At 43.1% G+C, this 14,605-nt stretch overlaps 1 protein-coding gene across 3 annotated transcripts in view; it reads left to right on the top strand.

The window, feature by feature from the left end:
* The window catches only part of KLHL29 (kelch like family member 29), a 409,076-nt gene that overhangs the window by 58,553 nt on the left and 335,918 nt on the right, over window positions 1-14,605 (top strand). For 2 of the 3 annotated variants that reach the window (XM_065631172.1, XM_065631174.1), the window contains exon 1: window positions 10,166-10,235. The gene's annotated coding sequence lies outside the window, so the exon portion shown is untranslated. Of the gene's footprint in view, window positions 1-10,128; window positions 10,236-14,605 lie in introns of those variants that run through there. The other variant, XM_065631175.1, reaches the window with a different exon arrangement.

The following is a 14,605-nucleotide window of genomic DNA, read 5'->3' as shown; positions in this document are numbered from 1 at the left end:
GGAGTTGTTGCAGAAACCGTGCAGCGCAGCAAAATGGTTTTGATGGGCCTTTTCCTCGACAGCGTGTGTCTGTAGTGTGGTGTTCGGGTTGTGTGGTTTGCGGAAGTGACCAGACAGTTGTCTGGACTAATCGCATGAAGGCAGTTGGTGTTTTCAGAACCTCTGAATTACGGATATGACAAATGAGGACTATAAGAGCTGGCACTGAGCGAGGAGAGTTTGAATGGAGGTGTTAGATGAGATGGAGAGCTTGCACCTGGAAAGGACATCGCCGGAGAGCTGGAGCTGTGGAGAAGGCCTTTGTAGGAATCCTGACATCATTGTTGGGCCATGAGGAGGAAGTAATGTAAACAGCAGCATCCCTGGAGCATGATCATCGCACATACTCTCCATCATCCACATCTTCTCTGTGTCAAGAAATGGGTGTGTGATAGTCTTATTCAAAGCCTTTGATGACAGGCTGCAGGACGCTGCCTGGGGCTGTAAGACAAATAGCAGTAGTCTTCTCCATGGGTGCTATCTGACTTTTTAAAAACGAGCACCTTCCTCGCTGCGCCGTTGCCGGTTTGTTAAGGCACAAGCAAGCCCTCTGCTATCTGGGTAGGTGATGAACTTGCACACGTTTTAATCAGAGCTGTAAAAGCATGTCAAGGGAAGCACCGCAGTTCTTCACCTGAAGTATTCATGTCTCTCCAGATATGGTCAAAGCATCAGGAAAATGGTAGTGACTTGATGTGAATCGACTTGCCGTAATGCCTTATTTAGGACAAGAGGAAATGGCCTCAAGTTGCGCCAGGGAAGGTTCAGATTGGATATGAGGAAAAAATTACTCACAGGGAGGGTTGTCAGGCATTGGAACAGGCTGCCCAGGGCAGTGGTGGAGTCACCATCCCTGGAGGGGTTTGAAAGGCGCATAGATGAGGTTCTTAGGGACATAGTTTAGTGCCAGAGTTGGGTTATGGTTGGACTCTATGATCTTGAGAGTCTCTTCCAACTGAAATGATTCTGTGATTCAGAGTAGTTGTGTGGAGACTGTCCACCAAGCTCATTGAGAAAGGTCTCTAGTTGGGAGGTGCTGGAGGTAGCACTGATGTGCCAGCCGCCAAGCATGGAACTGAAAGTACGTGATTGCCAGGAAAATACAAATACTCTAGAACGCTTTCCCTCTACTTATTTCATGTGTAGGCATCTGGACTGTTGCAAGCAGGGCTGACCCTTCTTGGGGAATGTCACCTCTCAGGCTACCCGCTGACGAAAGTTTCTCAGCACCATATGTAAAGAGCCTAAACCCTGTGTTTTTATATAACTTAATTCTTGAATTAAATCTAGCAGCTCAATTTTAACAGCATGATCTCCTCACACAATTGAATGAGTTCTGTGATGGCCATACGTGCGAAAATCAACAATTTACATCAGGAGAACAAATTCTTGCTGTGAAGGAATTGCTGCTTTTTCTAATTATTCTTATGGAATCAAAAGTTTGATTGACTGTAACCTGCTCACCTCCCACACTTTCTCTTCTGTCTTTGCTTGCTTTCTTCTCTTTCCTCTGAAGGAGATCTTTTGTAACTGATCTGTTTATTCTGCTGTTTCTTTGGGGGTGACAAATTAAGCTACAGATCTTTTTTTAGTGTTGTAATTGGAAGATGGAGAGAGGAGGTGAAGAGTTCTGTTATGCTGGTGTGCTGCTGGCAGTCAACTTTGGAAATTTGGTTCATTACTTTGGGAAGGTGGCCAAGACCTGTGCCCCAAAGGTGTGAGGTTTTGAGTCTTCTCATTCTAGTGTTGATTTGGAGTATAATAAATGGGACAGATGATAAAGGATTGAGTAATAGAAATGTTATTAATGCCAATCAACATGAGCTTATAGAAAATAGATATTAGATTAGCTTGACAGGATCTATTAAGTATTTTTAATGTTATTTTAGGTTTGATATTTATGGCTTCTACAAGACATTTGACTTGGTGATGCCATTTTGGTTAAGAAACAAGAACAAAATGATTTGGTGTGTGTGAGGGATGGAAATTGAGGTTGCCCAACATCAGCCATTCACAATTTGGTGTCCTACTTTAAACTGCTTGTCCTGGGCTCCCTCTGAAGTCAATGGAGAGGAGGAGAAAGGTCTATTGCTCCACCTGTGAGCTGGCACCAGGGGAACATGAGCTTGTAGGACAAAACTATTGTGCTGCCTGTGTCAGCATCTTTCTCAACATCCGCAGGACAACTTCAGGGAGGCTGCGCCAAATCTGGGTCTGACCGTGCTATAGATACTCCCAGAATATTGCGTTCAGGTCTGTCTGCACCTCAAGGAGGTTGATGAGATAGGGAGAGATGGTAGAAGAATTATGATGGTGGCTAACGAGTGGAAAGACCTGCTTTTAAGCCTCTGGGATTTCTTGCAATCGTTCATTACCTCAACCCAATAGAAGAATTGATTAGCTTTTCTAGGGGTGAAATTTTAAGAAAGGAGGAGTCTTCAGTCTGTTGAACAAAAATGCAGCAAGATTCATTGCCTAGAAATGAAAGCCAAGAAAATTCATAATAGAAAAAAACAAATAGATTTTGACAGCAGGAATAATTAATCACTGAAACCTTTCACCAACACCCCCAAGGCATCACTAGAAATTTGGTAATCATGACAGGATTTTTTTTTTTTTCTTCCTGAACAAAGCAAGAAATCGAGTCCTGTGCCTTACAGTATTCAGGAGAAATGGACTAAGGCCAAAAAGGGACCAATAGGATTATCTAGTCAGTAAATAGTGTGGTGATCCCTGTGAAGAGAATAGTGTTTCCCCTGCTGTGGTTAGCTTGTCAGTCAAAAACGAGTGAGAGAAAATGGAGACTGTTTGGGGACCAGAGGTGACATCTGTTGGGCCATCTGTACCCAAAGGGTAATTCCTCTAGGCAGACACTCATAGCTTTGAAACCTTTTTGGGATGCGGTGTGTTGCTGGCCACACCATGCAGCAGCGATCTTATCACCTTGGCTGTATTTTCACCTTTCAGACTACTTTCTACCTAGATATTGCATAAGGATGTTGGCTTCCCTTGGGATATGACGGTGTTAGTTCAGATCGTAAAGAGAAATGGTTGCTTTTGCCCTCTTGAGCACAGTCTGTTCTTTCCAAGCTAATGATACTGTGCTCTCCCTTCCTATTTTGCAGCATCAGACCCAACAAAATGGGCTTTTAGGTTTTTTCCCCTCGTTCGTGCTGTCGCTGGTACATCGTGAACCAAGCGCGGTTCCTGTTCTCTGCTCAGCTGGTCTTTGCGTTGTGCAAGGAGGGATACAGAAAACTCTACGAGCCAGATATTAACGCTTACTTTGCCACTGCCCAGGCTTTTTTGCATTAGCCTGTTTCCATCCTGCTCTCCAGCTGCCGAAGAATGTTCCTCCCACACTACAAAAGGCAAGACGTGTCTTCGCATGGGCTGTGGTTGGTTATGTTACCCAACTCCATGATAGTCCCTGGGAGTCTTACTAGAAGAGTAGGACTTTCTAGTAAAAACTGTCTGTAAATGGCAAACCAACAGGTTTGTTCTGTTTCTACTTTTTTCTATTGGCTTTTTTTGACCAAAAAAAAAAAAATCTGGGAAAGACCTTGAACTGCAGAAGCTCGGTGCATTGTGTCAAAGAAGTTGAGGTCTTTTCAGTCTCAAATGCTCAAATGCTTCAGTGCTTTGAACGTTAGTCTCTCCAGCTGCTTCAGTGAAGCAACGGAGTTGGGAAGGTATGTTAGTCAAGCTGTCCTAAAACTTTTCAGCCTTTTCAACCCAATGCCTTCAAACCGTTTCAGCAGAAGGTATCTTTTGCTAGTCTTTGCTTCAATAAAGAAAGAAAAGACCTTTCAGCACATGTACTTGCCTATTACCTTCATCGAATCTCCAGCAAAGCCAGTGGACTTCAATGAGTTGTGAAGAAGCTGACTCCACTTTAAGGGAATCTACCCCTTTCACTAGACTGTATGTATTTGTCTTCAAAGAAGCCTCACTACTCGGGTGAACAATTTTGAACTGAACATTGCAAATCCATTAGAACTCTGCATTCGTTTGAATAAGCAGTCTTTTCAGCGATCTCTTTTTGCATGTGAATATTTTGCATATCCGTTTTGAACTCCACACGTCTTAGCAGCTTTCCTTGAGCTTTTCCCGGGAAATAAAAATTAAGCAAACTTAGAATGAGTAAGACATTCCTATTTGCATCATCGCAGTCGTCTAGTTGTGAGTCTTGATACAGAATACCACAGAAATTATTGTTGTCTGGATAATGCGATTCCATGTTTAACGTGTTTTAGGGGAAGGATAGTGAAATACATTTTTTGAGGATGGGCTCCTAAAGCATTTGTCTACATTTTCTTCTGGAGTTTTGTTCAGTTGGGCAGGTGTGCATGCTTTAACTTCATTTAAAGCATCAACTAAAGGCCAATTGAAGAATATTAATATTAATACTAGATGCCTGATCTTCTAGGTCTATAAACTCATCACTAACCTGTGATCGTTGCATATCTTGCAGTATTTTAAAGGTATTTTTTGAAAATGAAGTATCTGTAAATTATCTTGGCAAACTTTGTCATAATGGCTCATCGCGTTTGAGTTTGCAAAAATAGCCTTGTTTATGATCTGATATTTTAATGGCATATTTCACTGTTTCCATTTAAACTTAGAAGTGACATCTTTGTTTTTGCCTTTTAAGAGCAGCCTAATCCAGATGCCTGTCAAAAGAGTTGTTGATGTAGCATTTTATGAGTAATCCTTCTGTTTGAGTTTTTTATTTTGTCAGAAATGTTTGCCAAGCTCTAATAAAGCTCCACGTGAATATTATTGATGCGTACGTCCTTTTAAATAAGTGATTATCCATGCAGTAATACGAACTGAACAGTCAGTTCTACACCACGAATGTTTTCTCAAAAGCTCATAGGAGGAGTTAAATCGTTGATGTAATGGAACAAAGGGGTACTGAGCTAAAATTATTTTCCTTTTCCCAGCTTAACCCTTGGAAGCACAGGCCAGTATTTGAGTTTGGGTGACTTTTTCAAAAGTATGACACGGAATAACCTCAGGGTTACTGTCAGTCTGTCTAAATCTTCGATGAAGAGCTGTTAATAGTTCCCAGCCTGCTTTCAGAGAGATGAGTGTGATTGCCAGAAACATTATGATTAAAACATACCAAGTAATCTTAGGAATCCAGCAATTATCATTTCAAACTCGGAGCTGTTAGACAGTACATCCAGTGATGCTCTCATTTGTTGCTGTTAAAAGATTTATATAAATAACTTGCACTTCGGGCATGTGCAGACATCCTCCTCTCTGGTCATTTTTCTTGGATGATTCTTTAGTGTAAGTGACTGTGGTTTTAATAATTCTTCTGGACCTTGATGAGGACTGGCAGCATTGCTGGTTTTTTCCAGGCATTTCAGAATCCTTTTGGCTTGCAAATGCTCTGGGGTCTGCAGACCTTGCAGCATTTAAGCCTGCACATTAGTAGTTGGCTTGTTGTCAGTTGGGGAGGAGAGAGATCTGTAAATTCTGTAATAAATAATAGATCAGGGTCAACATACACACTGGTGTTCTGTGGATGTCATGGTGCGGAGCAGTCGCTGCTTCCCATGAAGTCAAGTGGGGCTGTGAAAATGGATGCATCCTTCGGTTCCAGCCCTGTGTTTTATTTTTTGCTATCCTAGCCTGCGAATCTTGGCTGCAGCTTCGCCCAGCTTCAGAGCCTGCGTAACTTCTCGTGGGATCTGTAGTTCCTCCCTTCTCAGACCACTTGCTCGGTTTCTGGCAGCGTTAGGACAACAGGTCACACCAGGCACTATAGAGCATTTCTTTGCAGAGCTGGAATAGTCCCAATCTGAGTACCACTCAAGATAACCGGGGCAGCACAGCAGCAGTCCAGCCTGCCCAGCGCTGAGACCTTCGGGCACGTCCGTCTCTACTTCAGTCCCGTGTCCGTACGGCTTCCCGGTTGCGCTAAGCTCAGCTGTTTGCAGGGTGACCGACTTTGATTTGCCAGGTACGCTGCCTATAAACACCCTTCTGCTGCTTATGAAACATCTACTTAGCCCGCCTAATAAGTGTTTATACCTTATATTGGAGTATTATTTTTTTCCCTTCGATTTGCTTTCCTTTGCCTTTTTTTTTTTTTTTCTTCAGAGATTGTCCTCCAGCCATGCCTGTGTCAAACGTTTTGTCCCTTTCTTCAGCCCCTGCCCCAAGCAGCGGTAGCCAGTGTGGCAGGAGGTTACGTTTGCAGCGCAGAGCAGCTTGTAAAGGGCAATTTTGAAGCACTTGGTGATTCACGACTGATTTAGAGCTCATCTGCACGGGCAGGCTTTCATAGAATATTTTTGCGTTAAACTTTTTCTGATTAATTAACCTACAGTAACTCTCCCCATGTCCTCAGTTTTATCATTCCTCCTTTCCAAATACTTTTTCAACTCCTAGCGAGACCCTGTGGGCAGGTGCTGCGTGATGTGTTGCATCTTCGCTGAGGTCCATGTTGTGCACCTCTGCTGCAGGCTGTTGGGTGATCTGGGCTTCAAGGGGCCTCTGGAACGGTCCCCATTGAGTTGCCAAATGTTGCTGCCCACCCTTCATCTCCCTTTAGAACAGGAGGATGCTGTTTAAATCTGTGTACGCCTCTCGCAGCCCTTGGTTGATGAGCTGATCTGCTGTATTGCCCTAGGATACTTCATCTGCACCAGAAAAGCTCTGAAACACTGTCTTAGTGTGTAAGAAAATTGTGGGGTTTGACTTGACAGTTTTATGAAAGCGTTCTCCCATTCGGCCTTTCTTGCCTTTTGGAAACCTCTTTTCTGATTTCCTACTTAAAGCTGAAGCACAGCGAGCTTTCTGTTGGCTGCGTGTGCTGTTCCGTACCTCGGTATTTGCTGGTGAAGGGTAGCTCTGCTTTGTCCAACCCAGAACTACCGATGTTCAGGGGAATCCAGTTGATAGAGCTGCTTTCTCCAGAGGATCCAGATGTGCTTCTCCCTGACCAGGTCTTTTGAGCCGAAGACAATTCTGATTATTCCATCCCTTCACAAAGATGCCCATGTCGATGAGGTAGTTGAGCAGACTCCAGCTTCTTATACCATGTTTCGTCTGAGCTCCTGCTACTTTTACCCTGAGGAATGAGCTGACAACTTCATGAAGCTTGCTAGTGCAGTGATGTGGTATGTAAAACAGGTGGTTGTTCACCATCGCATTGCTTCAAGTCATTTAATTTAGAAGCTTAGGTACAATATGGGATGTATGACCTGACCGTATTGAGGTTGTTATGCTCCCGAAGGAGTGACGGGGCTGCTGCAAAGGCTTACAGGGTACCGTCAGCTTCGTGAGTATCGGTACAGGGAATTAAGGCTTTACCTTTGCAGATATTACATTATGATGAGAGATGGCAACTCTTGGTTTTGGTGTTTAAAGGTCCTGGTTGTGCTTCTGCCCCTTCCACTTTGGGTATTTTACTCTCGTGGTTCAGAACTGCCTGGAAGGTGTTGCTCTCCCTGCTGTCCCTCAATGGCAACTGCAGTAAAGATTTGGTAAGATTAAAATCCTTTCCTATAAACAGTCAAGATTTTCTAAAGCGGGGGAAGAAAAAAACACCCAAACGCTAGTAAATAATGTAAATTGCAGTATGTTAAATGGTAAAGACCGTTAATCCCATCTTTGTGTTGCTCCAAGTAATAATTTTGACTCTTCTTTGGGACTGCATGTCCAGGAGCAAGCAAACAGTTTTTAAATTTAAGCCCGTCTTTGTGTACCATTTTCATGGTGACGGATTATTGCTTTCTTGCTCCTTTTTTCCTTCTGATCCCTCTTTCTTCACATGTCCCGTATCCAGCTGTGAGGTCTGTTTTGCTTTTTCCTGTGGCACGGCCGTCTAGAATCTGCAATACGCTTTGTAAATATTCCTCATGTCTTTCATTACTGAGGTGGGAAAGAAAACGGTTTCCTTCATGTAAAACTGTCATTGGCTTCTCAGGCTTCTTCCCTATCAGAAACTCATTTTATTTTTTATTGCTGTCAAAGGCTCTTCTTCTCTTCTGCGAAGTCCTGGAACAAGAGTCCTGAGATGGCTTTGAAAAATGACTATTTCCCTAAGGAGATCTTCCAGAGCAGCTCTGGCCTAGTGTTGCCCTTGGAGATGATGGGGTGACTGTGATATGATGAGTTGCTATGCAAAGGAGAAATGACTCCCTTGAGGTTTTTCTTTCCTTTCCATAAACCGCTTCATGAAAACAGTGCTCCTTCTGACAAACAAAAAGCAAAGAGGAAAAAAAAAAAATTCTATTTTTGTTTGTGGTTTTTTTTTAGGTGGTCCACGCTAAATTCTTTAGTCATGTCGTGAAAGTCAGAAATACTCGGTTGCAATGTCTCAAAAATGCGTTGGAGAAGCGTTAAATAGATAAATAAGTAGACCAGCTATTTGAAAAGCCTTAACTCCAAAATGAATCTAACCCTGTAAACAAAGCAGGCTGAGGAGGAGGATGGAGCTCTGTACGCAGAGAGAACAAGAATGATGGGGGATAACGTGGATGGGATGTTTGCAGATCTGCACCTTCCCCGGGCCTTTCATGTGCTTCTTCCTTGTATTATCTTGCTTCACGTTTTTAAGAAAATAGTGGTCAGGCAGGGCTCTGTTTTTTTCTGCATGAAACAAATGTTTTGTCTTTTTGCTTTATGAGATTTATTTGGGGATGTCAGCTGGCCCTACTCCCATCTCTTTAAACTTTTTTTTATAGTGGCCTAATATTTTTTTTCTCTTTCCTCTGTGTGATGGTATGTCTTGCCTTGCAGCCAGCTCTCATTACAGGTCATTCATTGCAGGATGAGCCATTTGGTCAGCTAGTCAAGCCAAAGTTGCTATATGCTTCATTTGCAGAAATATAGTAAGAATTTACCGGTTTTATCTTAAAGGAATAGAGCACAACCCAATGGAACTTATTACCTGACCCACCAAGTGACCTTGGATGTCATTTAGTTCTCCGAAATGCTTCTGATTCCTGTTGCTTTACCATCCTCACCTTCACCCCGCCTATTTGGACTGTGAGCTCTCTTGTACTGAGCCAGTTTTAGGCTTTCACAATGAAAATTATTCCGTCGGGCTATTTAAACATAGCAAAAGTCATGCAAATATTCCGTAATAACACGCTAGCGGCATAGGGAGATATCTTCCAAGGAGATGTTTGACATAGTAAACTTTCTACAGCTTGCAGGCAGGATTAGTGAAGTGTTGCTCTAGCAGCTCAAGATTATTCTAATTACACAAAACATAAAGTTTACATAAAACGAACAAAGCTTGAGCTGAGGTAAAGGGAGGGAAGTCCTGATAGCGTTGATCAAGGGAAGTGCACTGTGAACTTCAAATTAGTTTGTATCCACTCAATTACTTGCAGGCAGCTCTCTTGTCATTGTAAGAATCTTCTTGGTAGAAACTGAAATTCCAGTGCTAGAAACGTGAAATCAATAGGTACTGTTATATCCACTTAAAAAAAATTGTATTGATTTGCAGATAATGACAGCAGTTCGTTCTTGTAGGATTACACGCCACTTCCTGTCATAAAGATTACTTCAATATATATTACATCTGAGATGGAGAACATAGGTATAAAACTGCTTTGCTTTAATGAATAGTCATTTTACTCCGGGCATTAAAATGAGATATATTTCTTTAAATTTATCTCCAGGGATTGTTCTTATTTCATGGGCAAACCCTGTGTTACCAAAGACTCTAGAACGCTATTAAACTTTTAAATAATCTTGGATTGCCTTGTGTTTTGCAAGTGCTTGAACTTGTCCTCTGTTTGATACCAACTAATTAAGCAAAACATCGTGCGCTTTCTGGTCTCCTCCAGATCCTTGATTAGAGGGTTAACACCGTGTTATCTTGGGTATTAGATGTTCTTTGCTAAACCCTGAGTATCTTCCAGCATCTAACTCTCTGTGCTTCGTAACAAATTTCTGTCACCTTCAGGGGATTAGTTTCTTCATGCCGATCATGGTGGCATGTAACGTCTCCCATTGTGCAGTTGGTTTTTTTTCTTGTGCTGTGGCTCATTTGACGCCTATTCTTATTAAGCACAGGTGAAATAATGTGTTAAAATAACTCTTTTCAACTCTTTCTAGGTAACCTGGCTTCCCAGAAACCTCCTGCTAAATGCAAGGGTTTGCTGTCGTGTTTACTGACTGCTACACCTGAGGCTGATTTTGATACAGATTCTGGATACTGCAGGGTAAGCGTGTGGATATCTGTTCTTTTTGTGGTTTCTTTTTCTTTCGCGGTCTCTTATTTGGTTACAGGAACGCGACTTGGGCCGTGCGTTCCCTTTCGGTGGCTGCAGTAAGTACCTATCAGAGCATGTGCAACTGAGCATCTGCGCTACGATAGAAAAATAATGTAGTAAGGTGAATGCTAATGCTGTAAACCTGATCAGAAGTGTTTGAATTTGAAGTTATAGCTCCAAGAGGGAGAAAAGTTTCTATATCTACAGTCTCATAGGCCTATATCTCATAAAATTGTAAAAAGCTATAAGACTTCCTTGGGTGTAGTGAACATTGAGTTTTAAGCTGGCAAATGTGTGTGTATTTTTGTATTACAAATGAAACATTCTTCATAATGTACGTAGTTACAAATATCTGTGAAATTTGCAAGATCAAGTTTAAATATTTGGAAAAAGGAGATTAAAGGTTACTTGGTTTCTTGGGGAGATGGGGAAGGGAAAGAAAGAACTGATTCCCTCTCTTATGCAATTCTGCTGTGCACATTAGAGTAGAAACTTAAAATACTTCATTGCTGGATGACTCGTGGGATTTTTCACCTCCCAGCTACTGGAGCCACAGTCTTGATCCTCTGGTTCCATCTTCTCTTTCAACTTGCTATTCCTCTTGCCTCGCCATTTTCCTAGCTTCTTTTTGCAATTCCTTGTGGTTTTTTTTTTCTTCACGGAGCTAATCCTGGCTCTTGGTGCTGTTTGCTCTTTGTTGTCCTCTTGGCCTCCTTTGACCAGCTTTCTGGCTTTTACCCATCGGATATCTGGATTCATAGGATAATCCAGGCTGGACCGCACCTGTGGAGATCATACAGTCCAACCTTCTGCTCAGACCAAGATCTCCTAGCGCAGGTTGCACAGGGCCACGACCAGTTGGGTTTTGAAGATCTCCAAGGACGCAGAATCCAAAACTTTGTTGGGCCCCTGTTGCCATGTTTCACCACCTCACGAAGGAAGGATATGTGATTAGAGGAGTGATTGTGCCACTGTGCTCGGCACTGGTGAGGCCCCACCTTGAATACTGGATTCGGTTTGGGGCCCCTCATCATAAGAAAGACATCGAGGTGCTGGAGAGAGTTCAGAGAAGGGCAATGAAGCTGGTGAGGGGCCTGGAGCACAAGTGTGATGAGGAGCAGCTGAGGGAGCTGGGGCTGTTCAGCCTGGAGAACAGGAGGCTGAGGGGAGACCTGATCGCTGTCTGCAACTGCCTGAAAGGAGGTTGGAGCATGGAGGGGGTTGGTCTCTTCTCCCAAGTAACAAGTGATAAGACAAGAAGAAATGGCCTCAAGTTGCACCAGAGAAGGTTCAGATTGGATGTGAGGAAAAAATTCTTCCTGGAAAGGGTTGTCAGGCATTGGAACAGGCTGCCCAGGGAAGTGGTGGAGTCACCATCCCTGGAGGGGTTTAAAAGGTGTTTAGACGAGGTTCTTAGGGACATGGTTTAGTGCCAGAGTTAGGTTATGGTTGGACTCAATGATCTTGAGGGTCTCCTCCAACCAAAATGGTTCTATGATTTTATGATTCCCTTTGGGGAACTGGAAAACATAGTGAGGTCGGGAGCAGCTCAGCCTGTGTTCCAGCCACCGATATCCTCCACCGAGCTTGCTCCAGTATGTCAAACCCTTCTTGTTCTGGAGGGCTCACAAGCCCTGCACGAAGGGAAGGGCCGCTCCTGCTGGCCGCGCTCCTGCCGACGCAGCCCAGGGAGGATGCACTTTTCCTTTGTTGCAAGGGCATATTGCTGGCTCAAGTTCTCCTTTCTGTCTGCCAAGACCACCAAGTCCTATTTTTTCCCCTCTATTTTTAATCTGTGTAATCTTTCTCACACGCTGTTGTGCAATCATTACTTCCAGTGCTTTCTGTACCTTCCAGGATTCCTTATTTTACTTTTCTTTCACAGGATTCCTTATTGAACACCTCAGTATCCCTAGCACAGCTTGGTGATAACGTTTCTGGCAGCCTCTTGCCATAAATGAGTTTGAAATGGACTTTGGAAACAGCGAAAGCCCATTTCCAAGTCTTTCTCTCTTGGAAATCAGCGTATTTCCCTGAGCAACTAGCTTAAAGCTTTCAATGTAGCTTGGAGAAATAAAAAATCTTTTTCAATTCCTATCATTAGCATGTTCACAGTAAAACAGGAAATTGTGTGTATGCTTCGGTGTCTACAAGTGTGTATGGGAGAGTGTATTTAATCCTTATTTTCTGTGCTGCCAGTACATAGTCATAAAGAGTGTATATAATAATATGTATATGAAACTGTTGCTGGAAATGGAATCTGAATTATGAATAAGGCTTTTATTTCACATTGCTTCTTTATGTTTGTTCCTGCATGTGTGTGATGCTGCAAATTGCAGATGCCAACGACCGTAATTGTAGTTGTAGTTAAATCAAACATTCTCCAAATTTTACTTCTGTTAGTAGCTCTCATGATAAGTAACGTATCTGGTTTTCCTCTATTTTAATGGTGTGTGTTTGGAGATATGCCAGAGGATGGACACTGAGGAACACTGCCTCAGCCTTAGTTTGACATGCTGATCCGATGGTCCTTGGGGGAGGGAGACGAGCTCCTGTGCTCCTGCAAACTTTGCTGATGAGTTTGCTTGACATGGACTTAAGGAAAGGACCAAGAGGGTGTCAGTAGGTCAGTCTTCAGGTCGTAATTAATAGTTTGGCCAGGGCGGCTGGAGCTCGTGTGCAAGTTCCTTGGTTTCTATCTACCAAGGAGGGGAGCAAAAGAAAGTGTTGAGCAGACAAGAGTAGCAGAGAGGGTTAAACTGAGTCAGGGGAAAAACAGTTGAGCAGAGAACAGGCAAGAGGAGTGGAAAGGAAAAGAAAATGTACGGAAACCAAGATGAAGACTTTAACTTACAACATGGTGTTTTGTTTTTAATTCAGAGAAATGTTGTCCAACTCATGCGGAAGTAGTTCTACCAGAGCAACTCATACAGTGATGAGTGACAGTTTAATTCACTTTCAGTGGTGGGGAATGTCTAGCAAATCCAGCTTGTGAGAAGTTGCAGCATCACCTAGTTCACATCAACATGAAATGCTGAGGATACTCTTAGGCTGGATATCAAATTACTGCAAACTGATTCTGTTAGGTTGTGGTATGCCTGCGGGTGTTTCTGCTACCATGGCTGTGATCAGGTTGTAACAAAAGAAGAACAAAAGCAATTTGGAAATGGGAAGCCAGTTGTGTCCAGGCTTCCTCCCGAAGGCTTCTGTTACGTGTGAGAAGTTGTTTGAAGGGGGCTCGAATTCCCGGATGGACTTCGTTGGCTTCTGGAAGTGGGTTGCCCGTAGGAGTTGCACACTCGTCTGTCTTACCCATTTTTGGATATTCCTGGCTCAGCTGTTCCCCTTAAAAGGCCTTTTAAACTCACTGAGCTTTTCTGAAGGATATAAAAAGTATTTATGCATGTTCACTGTAGCTCTGTGTATCTTTACAATCACGTGTGCTTGCGATTTTTGTATTCCAACTGGGGAAGTACTTAACCCCAGTTTTTTCTGGTTCAAACTGAATTAGTTTTCACCATATGTAGCACCTCCTCTGAAAGTGCGGGTGGCGGGGAGGAATTCGAAATGAAGTCGAGAGCTGTTTCCATGATGCAGTTATTTTAATAACCGTGAGTCTCTCCACACAGCAGACTGATTGCTTTTTGGAATATTTTTTTAAGGGAAGAAAGGGTCAGGAAGGTATGTAAACTCAAAGCAAGACCTCAAATGACCACGTGCATTTAGGTGCTTGAACAGAATGATTGCGTTTTGCTTTTCATTTCTGTAGTTTTTAGGTGGGTTTGTTCCATTTCATCCTTTTCAGGAGAAGGAGCAAGATGAGTGAAATAGAAAAAGTTGGTCACAGAAGTCCGGGGCCACGCTTTTTGTATGAATTTGTGATAAGCTTTGGGATGCAGGCGGGTAACCAAGGAATAACCTCACTTTTTTTTAGTATGATATTCATAGAATAATTCAGGTTGGGATAGACCTCGGGAGGTCATCTCACCCAACCTCCTGCTCAAGGCAGGCCAACTGCAGAGGCAGAGGAGGTTGCTCAGGGCCGTCCAGGCAAGTCCTTTAATACCCCCGAGGATGGGGGCTCTGCAGCCTCCCCGGGCAGCCGTTCTGCTGGTTAAGCACCCGCTCTGTATTTTTATTCTTTATATCTTACCAGATTTTCCCTCGATGCAGTTTGTGCCTGTTGCCTGTGCCCCAGGAAGAGTCTGCATCGACGTGCCCTCCAGAGCTTTAACCATCCACTAAATCCCGACAAACCGAAGATCTGTGTTTATAAAGAGCTCAGATCAATGTTTGTCAAGCACCTATGCATCGGGCTG

This window comes from Caloenas nicobarica, chromosome 3, assembly GCF_036013445.1.
Source record: "Caloenas nicobarica isolate bCalNic1 chromosome 3, bCalNic1.hap1, whole genome shotgun sequence".
Taxonomy (NCBI): Eukaryota; Metazoa; Chordata; class Aves; order Columbiformes; family Columbidae; genus Caloenas; species Caloenas nicobarica.
The sequence above is the reverse complement of the archived record's forward strand: the minus strand, read 5'-3'. Positions and strand labels throughout refer to the sequence as shown.